We start from the raw sequence: 8235 nt of genomic DNA on the forward strand, positions 1-8235 counted from the left end.
CTCTTCATGCAAATCCAACTGGGGATAAGCCAACACCTCTGAAAACTGACTTTCCAAATAAGGTATAATTAGAAGGAGGTAAGAACTCTCTACTTCCTTATCCACTCTGGAAACAAAACAACAGCAAGAAGACTAGAAACTCCAGAGCTGTCCCCGAGTAAGATTGTAAGGCAGGAAAATATGCATCCTTGGCAACCAGTTTTCCAAATCTGTACCCTTCCCCCATCACTTTCTCCCTATTTCTCTATCCTCCAGTTAGGGAGAAGTATGTCTGATTAGTGCATTCACGCAAAGGGGTTACACAGATCATCTGTGTTTTAGAAAAAGACATTGGAGCTGTGACTATCCCAAAGGAAGTGAGACCAGACTAAGCAGAGGCTCTTGATGCATCCATGAGGGGATACTTTTAGGCAAGGCAAGCGTATGCCAAATCACCCCAGTGAAACAATATCCACTACTCCTGTGCATGAAGTTACCCCTGGAGTGAGCTTTCTCATAGGCTGCTTTCCCTCAAGTGTTGTCCACTGCCTAAAGAGCTGGACTTTGAATCACAGAATTTCAGGGCTGCCAAAGCCCTTAGAGGGGAGGCTGTTCCCTCATTTTGAAAGTTGGGGCCCAGGGTAGATGGGAAAAAAGAAGCAGGGGGAAGAGTCGCCTGCTCCCAGATCACACAGGTCTGGGAGCTAGCCCAGGTCCCTAGCTTCCCACCACACCAGAGGTCTCTTCAGTAAACGCCTGGCCTTTCCCGGGTCTCCTCTGGCCAGCAGTTGTTGGCAGAAATGCCCAGCTTCTCATTCGGTGTACCCTGAAGGCTTTTTGAAGTAGATCACGGTTCCCATTGCTAGCTTCCCCTTGCTATTGATACAAGAAGCTCTTGTGTTTCTCGGGGGAGGAGGGAGTGAGAGAAACGTCAGAATCCTGTGCCCTTTCCAGAGGCGCAACAGCTTCTCTCTTTTGAGGACAAGCAATCCCCTTGGGAACCCAGGTGACTTGCTTTTGAGCCCAGGCAGCCAGCATCCCTTCCTCAGCACCTTGAGTTTGTATTTGCTGTTGAATCCCCAAGCTGAACTATTGGAGAAAGTATTCCACCAATTATGTTTCCATGGGGCCCAGAGCACATGGTCTAGATTACAATGAGCAAGAGCACAGCAGATTTCCCCCTGTGATGGTCTGAAAGCAACTTGAAACCCAGCCAATGTTGTCTGAGCAGCCAATGCCTGGCTTCCAGCTGCTGCTTGGTGAATTTTCCAAGCTCAAGGAGATGATACCTGGAGGGGTAGCTGGAGGTGCAGAAGGCAAAGCGAAGGAGGAAGAGAACCACAGGAGGACTGCAGTTAGAAGAGTTCTAGGTTATGGCTGCCCCCCACACCCCTCTGTCCCAACTCCAAACCCCAATACACCCAGGCAGAGCTGATCGCCAACCCATCACAGTATGGGGCTCGATGGTGAGTCTCACTGGATACTAGGTCAATTCCCACGTCCTAGACAAAGTCTTCCCAAGCTTTCTAGCTCACCCGGAAGCTTCCATGCCCTCTCGGCTCTTTCAGCAAGAAGGAGGTTGCTGGCAATTCTCTCTCCACCACTACATCCAGTTTTTCAGTCTCCAGTGAGTATGTTAGCCTCTTCCTCCTCAGCTCTGTTGTGAGATTCCTGAGCTCAGAACCTGTCTCCTCCTTCTTTCCACAACCCATAGTGCCTCCCTCAGTGAAGGCGCCACAGGTGATTGACCGCAGAGGAGAGAGTCTGGACAGAGCACAGAAGCACGAACAGCCCTCTCAGCTTTTGCTCACCTTTTCCATCCAGGTTGCCACTCTGACCTGCACAGCTATGCTGGCCAGGAAAATCTGGAGGAGAGGCCAGCCTCTGCAGGAGCCCCCAGACAGAAGGCAGGTAGAGGACAGGTGAGTGCTTTAGTGGGATGTGGCAGTGAGGACACGCAAGTTGGGCACAGGGCATGGAGAACATTAAGAAGAGGAACCTAATAGCCCTATTTTCATCTAGGGATGACCTTGCCTGGAGGAACATCTGTGGCAGAGAAGCTTCTAACTTCCTTAATCCTGATGTTTGCTATTCCAGATATGAGCCCTATAGCTCTTATTTGGGTACATCTGGGAGGCCAATCTTTGCTTCCATGGCTGTTTATGTGCGTGTGTATGGGAGGGGAGGTTACAAAAGCCCAGAACCTTGTGGATGTGTGTATGTGTGTGCATGTGTCTATATATTTGCACTTTCTTTTATTTTTCACACGGTGTCCCAGTTTGGATGCTGCTAGACAAACTAATGCTTCTGTCACCCCTCCTCTGAAATGTCACTAACAGGTCCAAATCCACACAGCTTCCACCACCAGTAAGGTGGCATGAGAACAATAGTTGGCTGCCACATGCTAAGTGGAAACACGTGGCCTATCATTCAAACAAGAATCCATATTTCCTCTGAGATGCAGAGCATTAATAGAAAGGGAGCCCCAAACTACGTGCAGAGAACTGAAAATAACCCCTCTACAGACAAGCTGGAGAAAGAAGCTGCTTTCTCGATTGGTTTTCTTTAGTTGTGCCAGGAATCTCTGAAGTACCCAGGAAACAAAGAAGTGCTCTGACTCTTGAGGACTCCTGTAGGACTACTCAGAAATAGCGAGAGCGAAGACGGTTCTGAACATTTCTTGGGCAAGTGTCACACATCTCAGTGGGATCCCCTTGCTACTTCTTGTTAGCCTGGCCTGTCATTCCCTCAGACTGAGGCTCTGAGCTGTCCAAACTGCACCCAGATTCTCTAGTAAGCAGAGAGGGTGACCACATCTTGGAGGATTTCCTCCTTTGTATACCGCATAGTGCCTCACCCAGCACAGCCGACTCATTACTACGTACATCATCACCCACAAACCGAGAAGTAAGTAGCACAAGGAATAGAAGTCAACCAAAAGGGAGCACTTACAAACAATATTTAAGGGAATTTGTCAAGAAATTTAAAAAATAGGGGTGCTGTGGCATCTGTCTGGGGTGGTTTAAATGTGACTCTATTTCTCAAAGTCCCTTCTTACGCTATGACCTTGTCACCTCAATGCCCTTCTTAAAGACCCAGAGGAAAAACAACTTTAATCCAAGAGGGGCAATGCCCTACATCTCATTGCCCACTTTCCTTCAGGCCATTTTGCTTACTTGCTTATTTCAGACACCTTTCAGCCCTGATGGCTTTGTTGACAGCGCTTGTAAAAGGTGGAAGGCAACATAAAAAGCAATTTCAAGTGTGTGCTGGGCTTCAGGAATCCCTAGAGTTCGAGCCTATCTAAGCGGGTGGGTTGAGGGTGATTGGGATGGGGGGCACCTTTAGGTGGGTCTCTATAACTCTTCAGGAATCTTTTGTCTTTGGAAAGAAACAGACACACACTTATAGAGACATGAGCACGTGCACATGCACACACGCGCGCGTGCGCGCGCGCACACACGCACACACACACACACACACACACACACACACACAGCATTCTCAAACAGGCTGACTACTACAGGGAAGCTGGACAGAACTATGCCCTTATCATGGAGGGCAATAGTTCAAGTTTAAATTTTTCTAAATAAAAGTTTTTAAATGATAGTACTAATTACAGGATTTGGGAACTGAAAGACATCTAGAAGAAAAAACAATCACATCTGTTCCAGCACCCCTGCCCTCAGGTCTTCAGAGAATGTGCTTATTTCATCTCTATCCATTGAAGACGTACCTGCTACTTCCTTTCAGTGACGCCAGAAACAACACAGTTCCTCATAATGTAGGCCTTAAAGTCTCCTCTGCTGTACTGAGTGTAATGGATACCGGGTTGCTGGTGTCTGGTGTTTCTCCAGCAACCTTAATGAGGTGTCAGAGCTCCACAAACCTGCTGCAAGAGGAAGACTATGGCTGGCTCCAAGGTGGAGCCAGGTAGCAGTTTGGGCCAATAGGAAAAACAGTGGGACTTGAGAAATCCAGTGGTCCATGCCCGGGTTGGGGTGCTAAGTTGCATGAGGGAAATTATCGAAGCACTTCTGTACATCCACCTGGACTCTATTACTTCACATCTGCTATGCTTTCTTGGAATTGTCCTAAAGTCCTTTTGGGTATGTTTAGATAGCAGGAGAAGGCACACTAGGGCAGGGAGGGCCTCCTGGCTCTTAAGTTCCTGCCATAATTTCAGAGCTCTGAATTTACCAGGCACACACATTCTGGTTGTCTAGCTATGTGCAGATATAATCTCAACACGGCTCATTGTCACGTCCCAGAAACACTCAGAGGCAAGGTTTGCTTCCTTTTATTTCATTTCATTTCCCCTTCCCCCCCTTCCTACCTCCCTCTCTCATTCTTTCATCCTTTCTTTAATTTCATTTCAGTACCTCTTTTAGGATCAGAAACTAAAGGCAGTTCTTGGAAGTCTGCACTGCATTCAGCACGGCTGCGTGGAAGCCAGTGTGCTCGCTTGGCTGCCGTGAATCCTGCATGGCACAGAGCTGACTGGCCTGAGGACTGGCCACCTGACTTGTCAGGTCAGGGAAGCCCTTCCGTTCTTGCACTCTGCCCTCCATTGCTCTGGCTCAGCTCGAGGCAGAGCGCAGTGGCTGGCCTTGTGTACTTTGGCAAGGCAGCACTGTTGTAATAGGCCAGGATGAGGTTTTCCTCAAGCCACTCTACAGTCCCTTGGGAGACTGTGGATGGCCCAACCTAGCTGAGAATTCACTTCCTCTTCAGACTTCATCGAGAAGTTGTAAAATCGTCAATGACTTCCATAGACATTGGAAGGAATACAGCTGCTGTCAGGCTCGGAATACTCACTAAGGGAGGCTTTCCAAAAAGGGAAGTTTTCCTAGGTTAATGAAAGGCAGTTAACTCAGCATCCTAGGGGAGAAGCTAAGCTGGGTGGAGGCAATTAGCCAGAATGGGTAATAGGCATTCCCCATTTCTACTGACAACAGCACGAAAGGAAATGCTCTTAAACTGTAGCATGTGGGCGTTAGGGGAACTTTAAAGCAGCAGCCTGGATTGCTGGCAGGCAATGGCCCAGGCTTAGAGGGAGACATGGACAGCTGCTCCAGCGTAGATCTTTGGCACTTCAGGGGCTAGATGTGCATACCTGGCATGACATGTAGAGACCACTCTCCAGTGTAACATTTGGGGCCTCTGATCAAGAGGACGACCTGAATGGGTTGGCCCATGGTAGCCAGCCAGATGAGACTTCTTTTTGTCTATTCTTAGGACATAAAGCAGGAAAATTCCTTTTTTCTAAGGAAGATTTAAGGGAAAATACACTAAATGATCTGCAAAATGGCTTTTAGCTCAAGGGGTTGCTGAATATCAGCATCTGCTCAACCAGGATGCGATTGACATGTGAGCCTAATCTAAGTTATTGTGAATGTTCTCTCCCAGCACTGCTCTGTCTTTCTCGATGGGCGAGCAGCTTCAGCAAGAGCTGAAGATAAGGTTTCTTCTTACCTGAAACAAGAAGCTTAGAGGGCTAGGCATCCTCAGGTTGTTTGGATCTTCACAAACCCCCTGCACTGGCTCCCCAACCTGTGTTACTCCCATCCGTGTTGTCATTCGTCTATTCCCCCATGCGTGACAGGCCAAACCATTTCCCCTGTCATCTCTTTCTTTACCTACTCTTTTGAGTATGCATATATTTCTAACTATATATGACTGACATATACATTAGTCAGGATAAGATCAGCTATGCGACAATAACAAATAGACTCTTACATCTCAGTGACTTGGCACAACTTAAGTTTATTTCACATGGACATAAAATCTGATGAGAGTCATCAGGGTCTCTCCTCCAACTTGGGCAACGTGGGGATCCCAGCTCTTTCCATCTCAACATGGGGCTCCAAGCTCTTTGCGGCAGGGGAAGAGAGGGCTGAAGGTGCCCGTGAAATATTTCAAGGGCCAGCCTAGGGAGTAGTTTACATCACTTCTTCCACATACCACTGACCAAAACACAGTCACATGGGTCCCATCTAACTGCAAGGAAGGGTGGGAGATATAACCTTCCCGTGAGCCCAGAAAGAGGAAAATTAAACAGGACTTGGTGAGCACATAAGTTCACGGGCATTAAACACTGCCCGTGTTTATGTCTGTGGTTTTGTGCCTCCTTTTTCATCGTGGTGTTTGGCCCCTAGGGAAGTACCTTACCTCCTAACCCACACACATAGAAGGATGGATGTAACTAGCTAGCTGTGGACATGAACCTTACCTCAAAGCTAATGTAATACATAGAGCATGGCATCACCAAGGCCACAGTAACACATGAAACTAATCTGTGCCTCTTTCTCTAATGGTAAAGTGCGGATGTAATGCTTATCTTACAGTGCTGTCAGGATTAAAAATACCATACGCCGTATTTGAAAGTTGCTAAGAGAATAGATCTTAAAAGTTCTCATCACAAGAAAAAGAAAATTCTGTAACTGTGTGTGGTGATGGATGGTAACTAGACTTATTGTGGTGATCATTTCATAATACATACAAATACTGAATCATTATGATTATGTTGTATACCTGAACCTGATATAATGTATGTCAATTAAACCTCAATGTAAAATTAATTAATTTTTAAAATACCATATGCCAGACATAGGTAGGAAATAGATACCCTTTCAATCTTTACTTTGCCCTAGTGAACATTCGTGATCCCCGAAGTGGTTCCAGAAGCGTTCAGCCTGGCTTCCCCAGGATGTAGTGAGGCCTAGAGCATCTTACAGTGAGCTCTTCTCTGATACGTAGGCTGAAGATGGCTCCCTGCCTGTCACTGTCAGCCTGGCTGTATATATTTCACCTCTCTGAAGAGACTGGCCTGTTTTCTGATAGGCATGCCTAGCTAGGGAGACTAGCCAGCTCTGCCCAGCAGGGCAGTAAGGGTTTCATCAGATAGCAATAGAGAGCTCCACAGAGCTGCTTTAAGGAATTGCAAGAACTACCATTTATTGAGTGCTACTTTATATGTATATTCTCGTCTTGTCTGTGTAAACATCCTCCCAACTTTACAATTGTGGGAAACTGAAGCTCAGAGGGGTTAAGAAAATTGCCCAGAGATCATGCAACTAGTAAGTGACAGAGCTGGGGTGAAAATTCAGGTATGTCAGTGCCCTTTGGTGGGAGTATAGAGTGAGGGGGAAAATAATGCTTGGAAGAGTGGACCCTTCTGTTTCAACCACATTTATTCCTTCCTCTCTCCTCTGTTTGAACTCCCCCTTTCTCTACTCCTTTTGGTCTTGATAGCACAGCTCCAGCAATACCTAATGGAGGACAGCAATTAGGTTTAGAAGCAGCCTCCGGATCATAGAGTCATCCGCTCTAAAAGGGTTTCTGGACCAAAGGCAATCTTGTCTATCACAAATGGACAAATTGGCCTATTAGAGGAAAAGCGTACAGCCAGAGAGCCATGGACAATTAGTGGAAGTGACCTTGGGTTCTCAGCTAATAGACCCCAGCATGCAGCACTCTTTGGTGATATAATGCACAGCAGTAGGGGAAACGCAGTCCTGAGCCGACCTTGCTGAACTGGTAATGGGGCAGGAAAAGAGTAAGAACAGGCTGAGGAAGCCGCCACCACCAACCCAGCAGGGACCAGATAATAAACTTGCTGGTAAAAGAGGGATGAGCTACCAGGAAAGACTCCATCAACCCCAAACTAAGCAGCGGCCATGGAATAAGCAGAGACCAGCTTGGGTAAGAGGTGGGGGAGTGTGGGGAGGATGACAGAGTTACATGGGCCTATAGACATGTCTAGTCCAGCTCCCTCATTATCCCCATGAGGAAATCAAGGCTCAAAGAGAGGAGGGAACTTGCCAGAAATCACACAGCTGACTAGTATTAGAATCGGGACTGGAATTTGAGTGTTTGGACTCTAAGTAGAAGGCTCTTTCACCCTATCAATACATAATGCAGGCAGCCAGTATTTGGAAAAGAGGGGGCCTCCTAAGTGTGTGTACATTTGGAGGGGTGGGTAAAAGACCATGCTGTGGGAAGTCTGCTTGTGCTACCTTGCTGTATCCAGGAACTACACCAGTTTGTTACTGGAAAACCCTCGATTTGTCTACCCATAGGACATTCCTGTGCTTGTGCTACCTTGCTGTATCCAGGAACTACACCAGTTTGTTACTGGAAAACCCTCGATTTGTCTACCCATAGGAAATTCCTGCTTTTAGCACACCCTCATGCCCCAGAAGGATAGTGAAAAGAACCTTCCATCTTCCTGCCTTTTTTGGCCCAGAACTTTCC

This window comes from Lipotes vexillifer, unplaced genomic scaffold (assembly GCF_000442215.2).
Source record: "Lipotes vexillifer unplaced genomic scaffold, Lipotes_vexillifer_v1.1 scaffold1267, whole genome shotgun sequence".
Classification (NCBI taxonomy): Eukaryota; Metazoa; Chordata; class Mammalia; order Artiodactyla; family Lipotidae; genus Lipotes; species Lipotes vexillifer.